The sequence below is a fragment of the Choloepus didactylus genome, chromosome 6, assembly GCF_015220235.1.
Source record: "Choloepus didactylus isolate mChoDid1 chromosome 6, mChoDid1.pri, whole genome shotgun sequence".
NCBI lineage: Eukaryota > Metazoa > Chordata > Mammalia > Pilosa > Megalonychidae > Choloepus > Choloepus didactylus.
Window position 1 is genome coordinate 22395342 of NC_051312.1, and position 22423 is coordinate 22417764.

The 22423-nt window shown below is 35.1% G+C and overlaps 1 pseudogene; it reads left to right on the forward strand.

The window, feature by feature from the left end:
• Nucleotides 1–1868: 1868 nt before the first annotated feature.
• LOC119536685 lies at nt 1869–5102 on the forward strand (annotated as a pseudogene).
• The last annotated feature ends 17321 nt before the right edge of the window (nt 5103–22423 follow it).

Consider the following 22423-nt stretch of genomic DNA (forward strand, 5'->3'; position numbering starts at 1 on the left):
AACAAGCATCAATAAATTAAAAAAAAATGAAATTATTCAAAGCGCATTAACTGACCACAATAGAATACAAATAGAAGTCAATAACCATCAGACTTAGAAAATTCATAAACACCTGGAGGTCAAAAATGAGGGGGAGATGAAAACATTCCCAGATAATCAAATGCTGAGGGATTTCATCACCAATAGTGGAGTCCTATAAGAAATGCTAAAGGGAATTGTGCAGGCTGAAAGGAAGACACTAAAAAATTGACTGAAACCGCATGAAGAAATAAAGATTTCCAGTAAAGATCACATGGTAAATATAAATACCAGTACTACTACATTTTTGATTTGTAAATCCACTATTTACTTCCTACAGGATCTAAAATATATAAAGTGTAATGATAAATGAGTGGTTTTGGACTCAGTACAAAATATGTAATTTTTGACAAGAACTACATAAAGGTGGGGGAATGGAGGAGTATGGGGACATAATTTATGTGTCGTATTGAAGTTAAGAAGAAAACAAGACTGTTATAGACTTAAGATGTTAAATTTAAGCCCCATGGAAAACACAAAGAAAGTATCAGAGAATACGATCATAGAGATGAAAAGTAGAATATGGGTTATGAGAAGTGTGAGAAGGGGCAATGGGGAATTAAGAAATAAGTGTAGGGTTTCTGTTAGGGTGTACGGGAATTTCTAGTAATGGATGGTGGGAAGGTGATGGGATTGCAAGATTATGAATGTGATTGATCCCACTAAATGGAATGCTTGGGGGGGGGGTTGGAATAGGAAGATTTATGCTGTAGATATGTTCCACAATTGAAAAAAAAGACAGTCTAAATAGACAATTAAATGCCATAGATGATCCTGGACAAGATCTAACAATAGAGGAGAAAAGGCTCAAAAGGACACAATTGGGACATGAGGGGAAAAAATGAAATATAGAATGTAAGCTTCGTATCAATGTTAAATTTCTTGAAATTCTTAACTACACTTAATGTGATTACATAAATGAACATTCTTGTTCATAGGAAATGTATATGTGAATTATATTATTTGTTCAAGGATGTGTGCAACTTACTCTCATAGGTCCAGAAGCAGAGCAATAGATGATGGATGATAGGGAGGGAGGGAGGGAGGGAAAGACAAAAATGGTAAAGTGACAAAATATTAAAGTTGGTAGATTGGGGTATTGGTGGAGGGGGGTTGGGGTATGCTAGAGTTCTGTGTATGGGGTTTGTATTATTTTTGCAGCTGTTCCTCTAAGTTTGAATTTATTTCAAAATAATAAGCAAAAAAGAAGAATGAGTAGGGAAGATCTTCTGTCAGAAAGTTACAGTCTTTTTGAAGACAGGTAAATATTCACACATACATGAGCATATTTTATTTTTAAAATGTTCTATAAAATTTATCTTTGATTCCATCAAAATACATTTCAAATATGGTGGCCCAACTAATTCCTTTGATTTCTTTGATTACTAGTCAATGATTTATGCACAGTAAGGATAATACTGAGAGGTATACTTTTTCTAATGATCATGTTGTAATGTCTGGGAGAATTCATTCATCTGGGTTTACATAAAAAAATAATTATTCTGTCCTGCAATTATCTCTTCATGGAAAAATGGCTTCTTATAATGTAATAGATTCTTTATTAACAAAATCGTTCTGCTTGATTTAGAGACACATACCTCCAAATTGTTTCAGCAATAATTCTGTAGCTAGTGCTTCATTTATCTTCACAGACACACACATAAACATACATATTTGTTTATTAAGACGTCGAAGTTAGAGAGTCATACTCTAGTTCTTTGGATAATATTCTCTGCTATTTTTATTGAAGAACATGCTCTACGTTAAAAAAGCTAGCTGGACCTCCTGCGATGGGAATGGTCCAAGAATTTCTGCAAATACCAGAGAGAAGAGTACCTCCAGGTGAACACGAACGAGTTAGTTAATTGTGATGACCAGTCCTTCTCTCCAGTGCAATGGCAGGGACCAGAATGAGAAACAAGTTGTTGACATTGATTCCAGAATAAAGAAGCAGGTGACAGAATTGGGGGCAGGCAAGCCAAAAATGGCCTGCTGCGAAGACCTTGAGATGCCTGGAGGACTCTGGGGGAGTTCAGGGATCACAGGCCAGTGGAGAATCAGATATGACATGAAGCCAGCAGTGCCAGCTGCTGGGGGAGTATGTGGGTGGCAGTGACGGTGAACAGCAAGGTTGAAACAGAGTTTCTGAAGAACTTATGATGGCTGTCCAGGAAATGAAAAATACTTCTGTTCTGAGAGACACAGTAAACCAAGCACCTTAGATGCCCTCACTTACACCCTTCACAGTGTAAACAGTGTGCAAGCAGTGAGTTTTTCCTGAATCTCAGTCAAAATGGAGCACCTCAAGCAGATATGGCCATGTACAGTCTCGAGAAACTGGAGACTATTGCTTCAGAACACATTTCCAAAAACACAGATACCTTTGTGGCAGTTTTTTTCATTTCTATCTGGAAGGTTAGTGCACATTTCTGAATATGTTACTTTGATCCTGAGTTGTAACAGAGATCTCTTGGAGTCCTCTCATTTTGTCAAACTGCTCACCCCTCAGGATATGAGGATATTCTACTCACATACTGCCCATGCTCAGCTTCCCTTCAGGAACAACTGGACCCAAAATTCTCCCCAGTATGACTATGTTCTGGTAAAATCCTTTTTCTGAAGGATCCACAGAGGTGAATACAGAGTGCAAGAGAAGTACTACCACTCATTCTGGATTATCCCCTATTTCATCCACATCATAGCTCTGTGCACCCAGAAACCAAGACTTGCTCTCTCACACTGGTTGAAAAGATTCACTCTGGTTATGAAACTCCTCAAATTCTATTCGATAAAAGAATATTTACCACAACACACAGCACAGGGTGTATTTTTCTTGAAGTAGATGAAAGGGCAATGCCTCTGGTGGGTTACCTCCCTCAGAATCTGGTCAGAACATCCATCCTCATGTACCTGTACCCAGAAGATCATGCTCTGATGGTTGCTGTGCACCAGAAAGCCTTAAAGTATGCAGGCCAGCCTCCCTTTGAACATCCACCCATTACATTTTGCACTCAAGATGGAAATTACATCACACTGGATTCCAGTAGTTCCAGCTTTGTTAACCCATGGAGCCAGTTTCTTTCATTATTGGTTGGCATAAATTTCAAATGGGTCCACTAAATGAGGATGTTTTTGCCACCAGAATAAAAAAGATGAATAATGACAAAGGCATAACAGAATTACAAGAACAAATTTGCAAGCTTCTCTTGGAGCCAGTTCACATGAGCGCTTCCAGTGGCTATGGAAGTCTAGGAAGCAGCAGCTCCCAGGAGCCTTACATTACTGTGGCATCTTCAAGCAAGTTCAGTGGACCCTGCTTAGAGGAGCCACAGAAGGAGTCAATGACCTTGCAACATGTTTATGCCAGTGTAAACAAAATAAAAAAATCTGGGTCAATTGTCACTGATTCACTGACCAAATCATCAAACAAGCAAGTGATGTGGATAAACATAGCCCTGCATGGTGGTGATCAGCAGAAGGCCTTTTCTTCTTTCCAGACATTGAAAAATAGTAGCATGTATGCTGAGTCTTGTGAGAATTTGAGAAAAGAACAACATAGCCCATACTATCAGCAAATAAACTGTATCAATAGTATTATCAGATATCTGAAGAGCTACAACCTTCCCGCTTTGAAGATAAAGTGTACATACTGTACAAATACTACATCTTCATCCTAAGAAGATGACAGACAAAACCAGCAGACAGATGTGGCACTGCCAGCTGTTTCTCAGATCCCCATCATTAGTAGACCAGAAATGATGACTACTGGGCCATCCACAGACATGGAGGAAGGAGCCCTCTGACTTTGCCTAGCAAGGCACTGAGCTGGGTGTCAGGCTTCAGCCAGTGCAGCTATAGCAGCACCATGGTTCAGATCCCCCCTGCCAGAGCAAGAACTGACTGTAGTCAAAGATGCCACCCTGATATGTGAACTTTGAGCTCCCAATACCCAGATGGCATCTCTGACCTCTGAAGATTTTAAACAAGTAGGGGTCATGAAAGTGGCTCTCTCAGCCCACACACAGAAGGAAGAAAGAAATCCCATTGATAAATTCTGAGAAAAGATCCTATCATCACCCAACAGCTCCTATCTACTGCAAGAAAGCAGAAGCAGGCCTACATATTTGTATGTTCAAAGAGATTCTCCTTCCATGCAGAGCAGATCCACTGGTTGTGAGAAAAGGAAGCACAAATGCAAGAAACTGCCAGTGCCATTGGACAGCAGTAGCTCTCATGATAACATCCATTCTCACTCCAGAGAGGTGGTTCAGAAAGGGCAGGCCTGGTGCCCCTCTACTGCCTCCTCTCTGTATGCCTCTGGCCTGAGACTCCCTTCTGCTCTGATGGTCCCCAGCCAAGCCTCTTGACCAATGCCAGCTTTCCCCTTCCCAACTATGGCCCCTCTGGAGAAAGAATGTGCAGCCTCAGTAGCTGTGCTGGGATTTTCACCTTCACCACCTCTCCCCAGGAGCTTGCAGTGTCTCCCAGCTTTTCCTTCTCCTTACATGAACACATTTAAGACCATTTTCCTGCATGAAGTCCCAATCTATCATTTATTATCATCCTCACCCTCTCTGTGTCCATTCTTGGGAGCAATAGACTCTTCTGAAATGCCACTCTCAGTATCATCAGTGACTCCAAACCTAAATCCACTATCCTCAGGCATCAACCAACAAAAATGGGAGACACAAAGTGAAAAACACTCATTTATTAACTCAAGGAGCAGCTCACTACTACAGTTAAAATTGCTTCAGGAAGAAATGCCCAGATCTTCTGAATCTCTAGTTCAGATGAAAAGGGATATTTGCCCAGAAGCTGAGTATCAGTATGTTATATGTACCCATGGGACTAAGGGCTGCCCTTCCCTTCACAAGGGCTCCCCATGTGGAACTAATTCTGCAGCATCAGGAAGCAGTGATGGCAGTATATACTTCATTAGCAGTTATTATTCTTCTGTAATCTCCCAGAATGGGTATAGATGTGGTAAAAAGAGAATTGAAAAATATAAAAAAAAAAAACTTTGATGAATATGATGAAACCAATCTATTATTCTTTATAAGTGATTAGGACTCAAAAGAAAAATATCAGTCCTGATCCATTTCTTACCATCAGTTCAATGATATACCTGAGTCCACAATGGTAAAAAATGAATAACATAGATTTGGAATCTGAAAGAGTGTTCATGGCCCTGCTCCATGAGTAAAAGCTGCATGTGATGTTAAGCCCACTGTCCAAAGTTCTCTGCTCTTTAAACAGCAATGCATTTGAATGACTAAGCAGAAACAAGATGGAGGCCTGGCAAACCAATTAAATAAACAAAGCAATCATTATAAAAAGAATTCCCTTTTTGATACTTCAATTTTTATTTATAAATGAAGAAGACACAAAAGTAATTTTTTATCTTCAAATGTTTTATTTTTAAATTAAATATTGGTTCTCAAAATTAACAATAAAACCAAATTATTAAAAATGCATGTGACCAGAGACTTGTTTTTTGATTAGTAATAGGTACAAAAACATTCTATCTGATTTAAATGTAGTGATTCATATTATGATTATAATATTTATAAAGTTGGGTTTAGTGATGATCTTTTGCTTTTCCATATCCCAAATTACTGTAAGTTTTTAAAATATCATTTAATTTCCATAAATATATATGTATACATATTTATTTACTCTAGATGCCAAAAGAAAAGTTATACTAGGTATGATGAAATCAGTATTAGCACATACTGAAATGACTCAGAAGTTAAAAAGAGAAAATGATTGTGATTCTTAAATAATTTAATGATAGACCAATCTTTATAAATTAATTTAAAATAGCTTCCATAAATAACATTTAACAGAACACGGGATACTCCATGTGTCTCTACTCAACATTGAAACTCTACAAAGTTTGCAAAGGAGTAGAACAATAAAAGTTATCATTTATTGAGAACTTGCTGCAGTAATGGAATTTTGTGCACTGTGGTGGTACAGAAGTGTATGGACCTCAGAAAAACATGTTCTTAAATCTAATCCATGCTTGTGCATGTAAACCCATGTGAAGTAGAACCTCTTATGAGGTTACTTCTGTTAATGTGTGTCCCACCAGTCAGAATGGATCTTAATACTGGAATCCTTTAAAAGAGAATGAAATTTAGACAGAGAAAGCCATGGAAGTAAGAATCTAAAATCAGTGAAACCCAGAAGGGAATGGAGAGACCATCAGATGCCACCTTATGTCTTGCCATGTGACAGAATACCCAAGGATCACTGGCAGCCAGTCTTCAGAAAGAAAGACTCACCTTGATGATGCCTTATTTTGGACATTTTCCCAGCCTCAAATCCATGAGTGAATAGATTCCCAGTGTTTAAACTGAATCATGTTATAGTATTTACTTAAGCATTCTGGGAAACTAAAACATGCACATTGCTTTTTTTTTTTCATCTTAATAGCAATGTTCACAGCTAATACATGCCAGAGCAAAATTCAACTCACATATTTGTGTGCATGTACTCCTCAGTCATATATTCTTTCCTATTGTACTATGACTTTATTCTACAACCACCCTTTGCCACCATTTTGAAATAAAACAAAACATGGTCTTTGAAGTTACAATTCCTTAAGCCATTATGACAAGGGAAGGAGATAAACCAAAGAGACTAGGCTTAAGAGACTATGATACATGCAGTAATATGAAATCACTTCTAGATTATGTAGCTAACAAAATAAGCTTAAGAAATAATTGATTTTCCTCTTTGTATCAAAAAATAAACCACTGGAAAATTGAAGGATTCGTGCCCTTTATTGATAGATTCTCATGACCTTCTGTTGCTCTTGTTTTGAAATGGACTGTCTCCCCATTGGTAAATGAAAGCGTCAATCCAATTTGGAGTGCTCTTATTTACCACAAAAAAAAAACAAGCAAACAAACAAACAAACAAAAATAACACAGATATCTTAAGATATAACACATAAAGTTTTATGATAAGCTCTGTCATGGGTTACTGCTTAACTTCTCTGAGGACCAGTTTCCACTTCTTGCCAATGTAACCAATATTAAATTGCAACAAATAAGCAAACATGATAAACCATAATAATGTCACTGTACAATGTATCTCTTGCAGAATCTAGCACATAGGTTTATAGTGATACAAATTCATTTTACTTCTACACAACTTAAATTCTGATGTGCTGTATTTGGAGAGAATAAAGTGCAAATTTTGAACTTTTCAATGGATTACTATTTAGTGATATTGAAACTACAAAACTTATATAGGCTTGTTAAAATGTAGACATGTATAAAACTATAAGACTCTGGAAGTCTTCTTAAGTATTGTAATTTTGTGAATTCAGAAACTTATAGTTTACTAAGAAGAATTAGTAAAAACCCCCCACACACCAACACACCCAGAACCCAAATACAGAAAGTTAACATTGGTAAACAAGGAAGAAACAACAGAACTTAATTTTTTTTTCAATTATCTGGGCTATTAATTCAAAACACTTTTTAGGACCTATAAGTTGGGCTGATACACAGCAAATAAAAATGCCATGGAGTATGAACACTCTAAGGAGAAACAAAGCTGGGGAAAGGAATAAAACAGTATGTTATGTTGGCAGTGTGACATATTTTAGAGAGGGTGTAATGTTGGCCACCATGATGAGGTGACATTGGAGCCCAAATCTGAAAGAAGTGATACAACTTAATACTAAGAATCTTTTTGGTGACCTACTTTAAAAGATGAGCAGACAGTGAAGATTACCAGATGTGCTAGCTTTTAGCTGTTATGTACTGATAAAAGGCAATGTTCTTTAATCTATTCTTGTGCATGCAGACCTGTTGTCGGTGGGATCTTTTGGTTAGGGTATTTCAACTTGAGATGTGACCCATCCAATTCCAGGTGGATTTTAATCCTCTAACTGGAGTCCTTTATGAGAGGACAAAGGACAGAAAAAGCAGAAAGTGCTTAGAGAGAAAAAGTCCCTGGAGTTGCTGAGAGAGGAAGCAACTGAAGCCAGAAGCTGAAAGCAAAAAAAAAACTGAGGAGAGAGGGACTAGCAATGCTGGTCATGCACATTCCCATGTGACAGAGGGGTACTAGATACCAGTGGCTTTTCTTCAGGGAAGGTATTGTCCTGTTGATGCCTTAATTTGGACATTTTCATGGTCTTAGAACTGTAAATTTGTAGGCTGATAAATTTCCATTGTAAAAGCCAACCCATTTCTGGTATATTTGTATTCCAGCAGCTTTAGCAAACAAAAACACAAGACATTTAAGTAAACACACTATTTGAAAGAGAGAAAAAAGCAAGAAATACTAAAAATAAAATTGAATGAAGCTGAGACAAGATGAACAGAAGAAAAAATGAGTAGGGCAGAAACAAAGGAAGGAAGTTGCAAATAAGGGAAGTAGCCCTGGAAAATGTAGGTCCCAGAAAGTACTGTTGCAGCAGCAAAAACAAATCTATAGTACAGAGAACTAGTTAGAAACCTAAGACATGTATAGCTATAGCATTGAAGGAACTCGATGTAGAAAGTTCTCATGAGTAAGACATAGCTCTTGGAGTTAAAGTAGCTCTAGATAAGATCATATTTTAAAACCATCTCAAAACACAAAAGTGATTCTTGAGCATGAAACTCAAAAAATCTTTTTGACCACAACTAAGCTATGTCTACACTTCCTTCTGATATAAATAAATGCCCTTCATTTATATATATGAGGGAATAAAATAGTGACAAAGTCCATATAATGGTATTTAAAGTGCAAAAGGATAAAAAGAAAAAAAATGTTTCTAAAGTTAGTAACATCAGAGTATTATGTCATTTTCCTTAAGGCAGGAAAATTAACACCATAATTTACTGTATTAAAACAATATAAAATGATGGAGAACAGTGGGAAGATGAAATAGGAAACTGCAGGAAACAGTCCTTCTAGAAAAACAGCTATTAAACACTTAGGAGCCATCTGATAGAACTATTTTGAAACTCTGGAGTCCAGAAGAACACTTTAAAGCATTCAAGGAAAAGTGGGAGGAAAAGGTGGACAAATTATGGTAAAGATAATTTGAGAAAATGAAAGGGGAGTAAGAAATTATGGAAGCACAAAATCTGGGGCAAAGGCCTTTTGGCTTCAAACATTCATGAGTAAGTGGTCTGCCTCCAAGAAACAGAGGGGACAGCCAAACTTCTGTAAAGAGGGGAACTTCAAAACAACTAACAGACAAAAGTGCAATAAAAGAGGACTGGAAAGACAGGAAACCTCTGCACACTGCATTTCTCAGGCACATCCCCTTAAGAGGAAAGCTGAAACTCAAAAAAAAAAAAAAAAATCTGTCTTACCACCAGGTTGTTATAAAAACAAGAAATAGATATCTCAGGGAATAATTCCCAGAGTTAACCTTTTAAAACATGAAAATATATAGTGTGCAACAAAAATGTATGGGACAAAGAAACAGGAAATGATGGCTCATCCAAAGGAAGAGAATAAAAATCCAGAAAACACCAATGAAGAAGACCAGAATGTGAACATATGGAATAAAGCCCTTATAAAAATGATCTTAAAAATGTTCAAGGAGATGAAAGGAAATACAGGGAAAGAACTAAAGAATATCAGGAAAACAAAGAATTAGCAATATGAGTATCTTAGTAAAAAGATAGAAATTAAAAAAAAAAAAAAACCTAACAGAACTATAAGAGTTGAAAACCACAATAACTGAAATGAAAATTCCCAGGAGAGATTCAAGAGCATATTGATGCTGGCAGAAGACAAAATGAGTGACCTTGAGGACAAGACACTTGAAATGAGTCAGGTTCAGGAGAAGAAAGACAAAAGAATTATTAAAATCAAAATTAGGCTAAGATGCCTGTGGTGGTTTGAAACTGTGCATACGTCAGAAAAGCATGTTCTTAAATTTAATCCATTATTATGGATGTGGACCCATTGTAAATAGAATCTTTTGGCTAGGTTACTTCAGTTAAAGTGTTTCTCATCTCATTCAGGATGGGTCTTAATCCTCTTACTGGAGTACTTTACAAATGGGATGGGCAGAGAGAGAGAGAAAGAGATAGAGATGATAGACAGATATATGATAGATAGATAGATAGATAGATAGATAGATAGATAGATAGAGACAGAGCCACAGAAGCAAGAATCTGAAAGCAACAAAAACTGGAAGAGGAGAGTGAGAACAGCAGGCATCAACATGTGACTTGACCTGTGGCAGGGAACCCAAGGATCACAGTCTTTGAGGAGAAAGCATAGTCTTGATGGTGCTTTGATTTGGATATACTCATGACTTCAATTGTAAACTAATAAATTCCCATTGTTAAAAGCCAACCTATTTCACTGTAACTGCTTTGAGCAGCCTACAAAACTAAAATAACACCTCGTGGACACTGTCAAGCATACCAATGTATTAAAGGAATAATCAAAGATATACTGTTAGAGAATTTCCCAAATGAAAGAGATATGAATGTGCACATCTAGGAAGCCTAGAGAACACCAAACAGGATAAACATGAAGAAGAATACACCCCATGGTATTTTAATCCACTATTGAATGTAAAGGACAAGGAGAGAGTTCTGAAAGCTGCAAGAAAAAAATGTGTTATATAAAAATGAGTTCCAATTAGATTGAGTGTCAATTTCTCAGAAAAGTCAAGAAGGCAATGGGATGACATACTCAAAAGTACTGAAAGAAAACAGCTGCCAACCCAAAATTTTATATCTGGTGAGACTTTCTTTCAAAAATGAAGGCAAGATTAAGACTTTTTCAGGTGATCTTAAAGCTGAGGGAATACATCACCACTAGACATTCCTTACAAGTAATGCTAAATGGAGTTGTACAGACTGACGGGAAAGAACACTAGACAGTGATTCAAAGAGGCATAAGGAAATAAGATGTGGCAGTAAAGGTAACCATTTGTGTAACTATGAGTGCCAGTATGACTGTAGTGTATTGCTTGATATGTAACTCCACTTTTTACTTCCTACAGGTGCTAAAATCCGAATGCATAAAAGGTAATGGTAAATCTATGGTTTTAGACATAAAATGAACAAAGATTTAAGTGATAACAGGTACAAAATTAAAAATGGGGGTGACAGAGGGGTATAGGAAAAATATATATGCATCCTATTGAATTGCAGTTGGTATTAAAACAATAATGATTGTTCTATATTTAGAATGTTAAACTTTAATCTGATGCTAACCAGAAGGAAAATTGATGAAAATTATATCCTGATAGAAATGGAAAGGTACTAAGTTTGGTACAATATGAAAAAACTAAATAAATATAAATAGGCAATAATGGAAGTGAGAAAAAAAAAGGTATGACTTACAGAAGTTAGTAAGCAAAAAGGCAGAAGAAAGTTCTGTATTATCAGTAATGACTTTAAATGTAAATGGATTAAACTCTCCTGTCATAAGGAAGACATTGGCAGAATGGATAAAAAAGCATGACTCAAATATAAGTTGTCTGCAGGAGACACACTTTAAATTCAAAGATACAAGTGGGTTGAAAGTGAAAAGATGAAGAAATATATAGCATTCAAGTAGTATCCAAAAGTGAGCTGGGATAACTATAATGTTGGATAAAATAGACTTTAAGTCAAAAACCATTACGAGAGACAAAGATGGTCATTATATAATGAAAAAGGAGACAATTCAACAAGATATAGCAATTAAGAACATATGTACCTAACAGCAGAGCCCCAACATATATGAACTAAATACTGATGGATTTGAAGGAAGGAATTGATGGTTCTACACGAATAGTAGGATACTTTAATACACCATTTTCAATAAGGTATAGAACATCTAGTCAAAAGTTCATTAAGGAAATTCAAGACTTGAATAGTTTCTCAAATCTACTAGACCAACAGACACATATAGAACACTTCACACAATAAAAACAGAATTTACATTCTTCTTGAGTGTACATGGATCATTTTCCAGGACAGACCATATTTTAGGTCACAAAACATGTTTCAATAAATTCAAAAATATTGAAATCATACCATATATGTTCACCAACCACAATGAAATGAAGCTAGAAATCTTTATCAGAGGGAGACATGGAAAATTCACAAATATGTGGGAATTAGCATTCTTTTAAATAAACAATGGGTTAAAGAATAAATTAGAAGTGAAATTAGGTAATATCTACCTATGAATAAAAATGAAAATTCAACATACCAAAACTTTTGGGATGTAGCAAAGACATTGCTGAGAGGGAAATTTATAGCTATAAATGCTTATGTTAAAAAAGGAGAAAGACTTCAAATCAGAGATGTAACCTCAAAACTGGAAGAACTAGGAAAGGAAAAACAAATTAAACCCAAGGCAAGCAGAGGAAAGGAATTAACAAAGATTAGAGCAGAAATAAATGAAATAGAAAACAATAAAACAGTTGAGAATATCATCAAAACCAAATGCTGGGTCTTTGAAGACATCAATAAAATTGACAAACCTTTAGCTAGACTGTGGAAGGAGAAAAAGAGAGAGAACACAAAAAACAAAGATCAGAAATGAAACCAGGTATTATTAACAACTCCATTGAAATAAAAAAAACATTATAAGAGGATACCATGGAGAATATATGTCAATAAATTAGATAAACTAGATGAAATGGACATATTCTTCAAAAAACACAAAGTACCTACATTGACTAAAGAGGAAATAGTTTGCCTCAACAAGCAAAATACTACTAAAGAGATTGAATCAGTAATCTAAAACCTCCCAACAAGGAAAAAAAAAAAAAAAATTCCCAGGACCAGATGGTTTTACAGGAGATTTCTAACAGAAATTCCAAAAAGACAATTCCATTTCTGTTGAAATTCTTCCAAAAAAATGAGAACTCCCTAATTCATTCCATAAGGCCAACATCACACTCATACTAAATACAGATAAATATACACAATAAAAGAGCAGACCAATATCTTATGGATGTACATGCAAAAATCCTCAACTAAATCTTAGCAAACCAAATCCAACAGAATATTAAAAGAATTATAAATCATGAGCGAGTGGGATTTATACCTGGTATGCATGATTATTTCAACATAAGAAAATCAATTAGTGTAATACAGCATGTTAACACAGTAAAGGAAAAGAGCCAGATAATTATCTAAATTGATGCAGAAAAGGCATTTGACAAAATCTAGCACCCTTCTTGATAAAAACACTTAGAACATTAGGAATAGAAGGAAATTTTCTCAGCATGATAAAGGGAATTATGCAAAGCCCACCATTAATATCCTATTTAATGCTGAAAGACTAAAAGCTTTCCCTGTAAGATCAGGAGTAAGTCAAGGATGCCCATTGTCACCACTATTATTCAGCATTGTAAATAAAAAAAAAGGAAGAAAGGAAAAAAAGCTATCCAAATTGGGAAGGAAGAAGTAAAATTTTCCCTATTTGCATACAATATGATCCTATATACAAAAAATCCTGAAAAATCCACCAGAAATCCCCTAGAGTTAACAAAAAAATTCAGCTAAGTGGTCGGGTACAAGACCAAAACACAACAGTAGTAGGGGTTTTATACACAAGCAATGAACAATCAGCAGAAGAAATCAAGGAAAAAAAATTCCATTCACACTGGGAAATAAAAATCAAATATCTAGGGAGACTTGTACATAGATAACTACATAACATTGGCTAAAAGAAATCAAAGAAGATCTCAATAATGGCATTCTGTGTTGATGGATTGGAAGACTAAATATCATTAAGATGACATTCCTACCTAAAGCAATTTGTAGATTCAACACCATCCCAATCAAAATTCCAACCTTTTTCAGAAATGGAAAAGCCAATCATCAAATTTATATAGGAGTGTAAGTGGCCCTGAATAGTTAAAACCATCTTGAAAAAGAGAAATGAAGTTTGAAGACTCACACTTCCTGTTACTGAAAAATTGTTACAAAGCCACATTATTCAAAGTGGCATGGTACTGGTGGAAGGACAGACATATTGAGCAATGGAAAATAATTGAGAGCTCAGAATTAACCCTCATGTTTATGGTCAACTGACTTCTGAAAAGGAGGAAAAGAACATTCAATTGGGGAAGAAGTCTCTTCAACAAATGTTGCTGGGAAAACTGGATCTCCACTGGCACAAAAAAAGGAGGACCCCCGTATCACACTTCATATAAAAATCAACTCAAAATAGATCAAAAACCTAAATATAATAACTAGAACTATCACACTCCAGAAGAAAACATAAGTAAGCTTCTTCAGGACTGTGTGCTAGGCAATGGTTTCTTAGACTTATACACAAATCACAAGCAACAAAAGAAAAAAAAAATAGATAAAAGGGACCCCATGAAATAATATTTTTTTTTTGTCACTGAAAGGTCATTATCAAGAAAGAGAAAAGCAATCTATTCAATAGATGATATTTGGAAACCACATATCCATTAATGGTTTACTATTAATATATAAAGAAATTCTACAACTCCAAAAGAAAGATACAAATAAACCAATTTAAAAATGGGAGAAAAAATTTAGTAGATATTTCTCCGAAGAGGATATATAAATGGATAAAATGAAAGAAATTGAGTATCATTTTGCCTTCAGGGAAATGCAAATCAAAACTTCAATGAGATAGTATTTAACACCCATTAGAATGGCTGCTCTTACAAAAATGAAAAATAACAGATGTCAGAGAGGATGAGGAGTAATAGGGTCATTCATTCATTGCTGGCGAGAATGTAAAATGGTGCAGCTGTTGTGGAAGAGAGTTTGTTCCTCAGAAAACTAAGTTTGAACCACCATAAGACTTGGCAATCCCACTAGTTTGTATATACTCAAAAGGATTGAATGCAGGGACTCAAACAGATGTTAGCACCTGAAGTTCATAGTGGCATTATTCACAATTGCCAAACATTGGAAGCAAGCAACCCAAGTGTCCATCAACCAATGAATTGGTAAATATAATGTGAAATATATACATTATGGAATATTATTCAGTCATAAAAATGAATGAAGTCCTGAAACATGCAACAATCAGATGAAACTTGAAGACATCATGTTGAGTGAAATCAGTAAGATGCAAAAAAAACAAAAAACAAACAAACAAACAAAACAAATAGTGTATCATCAATCTCATTGATTTGAAATATTTACAGTAAGCAAAGTCATATGGTCACAGTCTAGAATATAAATTACCAGGGGCTGTGTTGGGAATAGGAAATTGGGAGTTAATGCTTAATTTGTACAGAACTTCTCTTTGAGTTAGTTCTAAAGTTTTGGGAATGGATATAAACAAATTCAAAGGTAGTTATGAACAAATTTAAAAAAAAGTAACTTAAAACTGGCAACTATGTACCGATATTCCAGGACCTCAAAACTGGTCTAACTTTAGTGGTACCTGTGATGATAAATCCTTTCTCAGTTTCTATGTTGCCTTTATCCTCTGTCCATGAGAAATGAACTTGCTTTTATAATCATTCCTAAATTTATGCTAAGTGAAGAATCTCCAAGAAATGATCTTACATTACCTTCAACTCACATCTACTTCTGCTTCATTGATTCTGCATTGTTTGTTTTTGTTTTAACATGTGTTTATTTGAAGACAAGTGAAGAGTGGAAATTTGCTTTTTTTTCAATTAAATGCATTCTTTTCCTAAAAGGGATGCTTGTCCTGTGGGTCCACCATGTCAATCCCTTGAGGACAAAGTAATCAAGGAGGGTAATTCTTAAGTGTGAGTTTGTGAACCAATAACATGATTTTTCAGTACCTCAGATTTGAATCAACTATTCAAAGGAACCTATACATCTCTGTTGGAACAATCCATGTGTGATATCAGGTGGTTTAAATTATACTCAAAAGTCCTCTAAAAAACAACAAGCAAATAAATTTTCAGGGACACAACATGACTATAATTTAACAACATATTGTTCTTATAAAGAAATTATACTACTCAAAGCCATAGAATCTTAAAATTTCCTTTCCTGATTATGATCTTTTGAGAAGATCATTTCTGGAGTAACGGAAAAATACTGCTTCAAAAATATTTATAAATAATCCATCTTTTACAATCAATATTTTTGTAGTAATCTCAAAGATCTTGTTTTCAAGGCTTCTGCCACTCATGTAAGGGTTTCAAACTGTTAAGGTAACGTTTCAATCAAGTTGGTCCCCTGGTTTATCAGTTTTAACTGTTTTTTTCAGATTAACAAAAATAATCTTTACATAGGAAAGGAAGAGGTGATCACTAGGAGCAAGGATGCACTCATTTATGCCTAAAAATATTAAGGTCAATAATTAGTTCAACAAGCAAAAATATGCATCAAGTTAACATGCATGAAATTGTACTATCCTCCCACTTTTTTCTCTAAAAGCAGAATCTGTACAGTAAGAACTAGCAGTCTCCCATTATTTTCTCTCTCAAACATCAATATGAAATAATGGTATATTTAAATCTCATGTAATAACTGTTCACTGTTCATATCTCAACTCATATTATCTTTCTTTCATTCATGAATTCATTGATTTATTGTCCCCATGGAACCTCACTTTCATATCATTTGGCAAAGTCATTATTTAATATTTGTTGTGTTGAAGATTTGTTTACTATCCAGCTGCCACCACTTCACTGCCCTTCAATTGGCATAAAGCCAAGAATTTTGTCTCTTTATCCCCACTGTTGTATCCCTAGGACAGAGCATCATACCTGGAACACACAGTGATACAGAAAATATTTTTCAATGAATGACAAGTCATGGAATTGGTAATAGTAGCATTCATTGGTACTTACAAACAGATTTTGTTTTACTTGACATTACATAAATGCATTGCATGTATTGGTATTTATCCCACAAAACTCTAAGAGGTGGTTCTATTATCACCCATAATCACTGTTAAGGGAACAGAGTCACATAAACCCTAAGGATGTTCTGAAGTCTATCAAGCTCTTAGGACTGATACCAGGATTCAAACCTAAGCTTCCTAGCTACAGAGTCCCTCTTTATGAACTTGTGTACATAGAATGAAAGAACAGAATGATCTTTCTACTTTGCTAACTACATTAACAGGCCTCCAGAAAATACAGTATAAAGTAATGAAGATCTTTACTTTGACAATTACAGAATAAAAGCAATAAAGGAAACTATGTAGGATGTATGAGAAAATTATTTTCCACAGTTTTTGACAATGTATTCAATTGATTGATATATGTAGTTTGCAGTTTTTGAGTGTGAGTGATCAATATTGAAGACAGTAGTGAAGACAAAGAAAAGGTGAAAAAAGAAGACAGAGAAGAAGATTGTAAAAGTACACGGATGGGACCAGTTTATACCTACAATGTTTCAGAAGTTCCATTATTATTTTCAAGGTGCAGTCCTAGAACCCAGATATATATTGTATAAGCAAGTGTGGAGTTATCAAAAAAAAAGAGATATTGAAGATTACAGCAAAGAATAAGACTTAAAAGAAATATAGACCTTCCACTTCTATTTAGGATGTAAAATCTGCAAAGAACATTTCAACAGCCCTACAAATTGTGAAAAGATATTATTCCTCAAAGCCATGTGTTTTTGTAAGTCAACCAGGAAAATAGGCTTGAAACATCCAAGAATTGAATACAAGGAGGGAAAAACCCTTTAAAGAGGAGAAGGGAAAGCAAACTCTTTACATTTGACACTGAGTGGGAAGAAATATCTGCCACTGTGTAAGCACATATGAAGAATACATATATATTTCACAGAAACTAGTAAAGGCAACTGTGGGTTAGAGTGCTAACTGGGTAAAGTAGCAAGCCTAGATTCGAGGGGTTGGGGTTGCATTCACTCATATATCTTCCCTGTAGATTTGTACCAAAAGAGAAATGAGAAAGATTGGAGACAGGCTGGGAGACCTTCAGTCGACCCATGAAATACTAAATATTCTGCTCCTCCTTTTTTTTTTTTTAATTCAATTCAGTTTTATTGAATACATTCACATACCCATACAATCATCCATGGTATACAATCCACTGTCCACAGTATGATAACATAGTTATGCATTAATCACCACAATCTATCTCTGAACATTTTCCTTACAACAGAAAGAACCAGAACAAGAATAAAAAATAAAAGTGAAAAAAGAACACCCAAAATCATCCCCCATCCCACCCCATTTGTCCTTTAGCTTTTATTCCCCATTCCTCCACTCATCCATACACTAGATAAAGGGGGTGTGATCCACAAGGTCTTCACAATCACACTGTCACCCCTTGTAATCTACATTATTATATAATTGTCTTCAGGAGTCCAGACTGCTGGGTTGGAGTTTGGTAGTTTCAGGTATTTACTTCTAGCTATTTCCAATACATTAAAGCCTAAGAGGAGTTATCTATATAGTGCATAAGAATGTCCACCAGAGTGACCTCTTGACTCCATTTGAAATCTCTCAGCCACTGAAACTTTTTCATCTCATTTTGCATCCCCCTTCTGGTCAAGAAGATACTCTCAGTCCCACAATACCGGGTCCACATTCATCCCTGGGAGTCATACTCTTCATTGCCAGGGAGATTTACACCCCTGGGAGTCAGGTCCCATGTAGGGGGTATGCTCCTCCTTTCTTACTAAATGAGGAGTTATTATTACTTTATTGAGTAATATGATAGATAAAATTTATTGAGATGCCCAATCATAAAATTGCTCCTGCTTCTGGTATCATCAAATCTAATAGAAAATCTTTGCTTCTTTATTCCCTCTACCTAGTTTCCCAAGCAAAGCCTAAATCCTATAATACCTATAATTCTAAAACCCTTTTATTTAGAAAATTCACATTTTCACATGACATGTGCTCTTCTTCAGTGCAATGAATAATAAAACCAAATTATTCAACCACCAGTGTTTGATCAAAGAGCATTGGCAATTACTATATTAAAAGATCTAGTGGAGAGGCTATATAACATGCATGGATGAGAGTTTTCATCACAGGGATGGAATTTGTAATGTAGTATCCAATGAAATGCCAGAAATAGAACTGTTAAAAAGCACACATGCAATATAAGAAACAAAATTTCCATCAATAGGATCATCAGTAGAGTCTACACAAATGAGGAAAGAATCAATAAACTTGATGGCAAGCAAATAGTAAGTAAAGAAACAGGAAAAAAGAAGAAACAATAAAAAATAAAATGGTGGATAAAAAGTGTCCAAGAGCTGTGGGAAAATATCAAATGGTACAATACATATAGTTAGGGTACTACAACAAAAATAAAGGGAGTGCATAGGAAGAAATATTTAAGGATATAACAACCAAAACTTTCCTAAAATTAGGGAAAGACATCAAACCTCTTCTTCATGAATGCTAAAGGACCCAAAAAGTTTAAATATATTCGCAAACAAACAGAAACCACATCTAGATTTTTTGCTCTCTTTGCTGAAAACCAAAGATAAGTAGAAATTTAAGAAGGAAGTCAAAGGTTCATACATATCCATGTAAAAGAAAAACCATGAGATTTATTGCAGACATCATTAAAAAAGTCAGAAGCCAGAAAAAGACATTTTTAAAATACTGAAAGAAACATGACTGCTAATGTAGAATTCAATAACCACTTAAATATATTTCAAATACAAAATCATGCCTTTAGATGAAAAGCTAGTAACATGAACAGCCCTATATCAATTCAAGAAAAATGAATTTTTTCCTTAAAATCACTCCACATGAAAAAAAGGGGGGATTCTTTTCCTAATGTGAAAACCTCACATTTCTCTCAGACTTGAATATGGACAGATTACTATATGAAACCTATTGATACATGCAGAAGAGGACAACGTCTTGAGAGAGAGTAGAGCAACAACAGAGAAGAAACCTGTATTCTAAGGCTCCATGTAAAAGAGCCACCCAAAAACCTATTTAGCAAAGTCTGCACTGTTATATCCAAGGATGATACATTCCCCTGTTTTTTGGGCCATTCTGTTTCTGAATACCTTTCTTACCCAGGGCAGCCTGTACTGGACTAATAGAGGTTCTCTCCACAGCCCAATCAAATCACCTGTTAAATGTTTGTTTCCTTTACAAAGGTATTCCTTTCTGAAAAAGGATTATAGATGTATGTTTTAAAAGATTTAGATGGTATTGCCGAATTTCTGTATAATGCCTGCCAGCAATAGACAACTCTCAATGAACCTGGATATTTTTGTTATTTTTTTTAAAATAAAGCAATGGATTACCTTTTGCAACTCTGATAAGTGTAGCATACTTTTGTAGAAAAACAGTCATACCATAGAGTGGTGATCAAGAACGTGAGTTCTAAATTCAGACTGCCTGGGTTCAAATATGAACTTGTCTTTCAAGCTGTTGCCTGACCATGAACAAGTTCCTTAATCTCTCTCTGCCTGAGATCCACCATTTGTAAAATTCAGCCATTCAAATCTATCTATTGAAGCACACTTCTAGGTGCTGGGGATAGAGCATTGAATAAAATTGGCAAAAAAAAAACTTGTGCTCATAGACTTCTTGTAATGGAGGAAAGCAGAGAGGAAAAAAGGCATAAACAAAATATATGGACTATTAAGAGGGGAAATTGCATATGGAAAACAAATGCATCATGCATGAGGGATGGGGCAGTGGCTATTTTAAATAGGCACTAAGGCATGGCCTTTTGAGGAAGAGAATGAGAAAAGATTCACACAGTTATCTGGGGGAAGGGAATTTCAGGAAGAAGAGAAGGGAAAATTTCTGGGCAACATCAGGACTAATGTGTATAAGGAAGTGTGAGAAAGTCAGTGTGGCCACTCCAAAGTGAGCATGATGGACACAGTGATAAAGGATGAGTTCATAGGATTCAGGGGGAAGGGCAAAATCGTTTTGCATTTGGAGGCTCCTGTAAAATTTTTAATTTTTACTCTTAGTGTAAAGGGAATTCTTGTAGTTATTGTGGAGAGAAGTGATATGATCCATCTTAACTTTTAATAGTAAAATTCTGGGCTCCACACTGAGATTAGACTCAAGAAGGATAAGGCAGAAAGCAGGGAGGTAATCTAGAAGGCTTTTGTAATTAAAAGATTGGGATGATGGTCTTTTGGCCAGGGAGATGGCAGAGGAGGTGTTGAAAATAGTCACACTCCAAACATATTCTGCACACAGTATCAATATGATATACTCATGGACTTGGAGGGAGGTGTCAGACATAAAGAAAATGCCAGAATGACTCTTAAATGTTTGCCTGAACAAGTAATAGGATGTTTTCCATTACTTTAGATGAAATTTCAGATAATAAAAAGAGATATCTTGTGAACATAATCCATGCTAATTATTGATTTAAAGCACATTGAATATTGTTTGGCATGAGGTCCTCAGTAAATATAATCTATTTTATACCATGATTATATAACATCAAACATTTGTAAACAAAAACTGTTGCTCATAATATGCTATGCTCTGCTCCAGTCTTACATTCTCTATCATTGTTTAAAGAGTTCAACTTTTATAATACCACCATAAACAAGGATTTGGTCTCAAAACTACCTCAGACCCAACCTTACATAAAATATGATATACAATGATATAAATAGGGATAAAATAGGGACAACATAAATAGTCTAGTGTTTTCATATTGTGCAACATCTATATTATATTTTTAAATAAAATCACTTATGCTTTCTAGAATATATTGAGTATGGGTAGTCTGAATTTAACAGAAACATAAGCATTTCTCAAACTTATTATTTTCTGAAAATTTAGAGGACCTGTTGACCATCATTACTAACACAAACCAAAGGGATATATTTTCTAAATCATAGCAATGTACACAAATGAAAGTAAGGTCAACATAGTTTATACAAAAGACCATAAAATGTAAAAGCCTATAAATATAAGGAAAAGTTGCAAAGCATGCACAAGATGTTAAATTAGTCAAAAAGAGTATTTTCTAAAAAAACACAAATGCTTATGAATCGCAACAGATGGAAAGATAGAGGATAGAAACTGGGACTTTAAAACTTAGCCAAACTCAGAGTGGACAATGATGGTGATTAAATGTGCAAATATAAGAAAGTTTTCACATGAATGAAAACAAATATAGATCATTATTACAAGGTATTAAACATGGAATGGTATAAAATATCATTCAATTAATGCAAACTGAGGTCTATAGTTAACAGTAACATTGAAATATTCTTTCATTGTTTGTAACAAAGGCAATACCAAAACTAAATGTTAATAAGGGGGGATATAAGGAAAAGGTTTGAAGTTTTCTTTTCTTCTTTCTTTCCAGAAGAAATGGAAATTTCTTATATAGATTGTGGTGGTGGTGAATGCGTAACTATGTGATTCTATCAGGAGCTATTGATTGTACACTTAGGATAGATTATATGGGGCATGAATAAATCTTTAAAAAAATAACAGAAAACTACAAGTGCTGGAG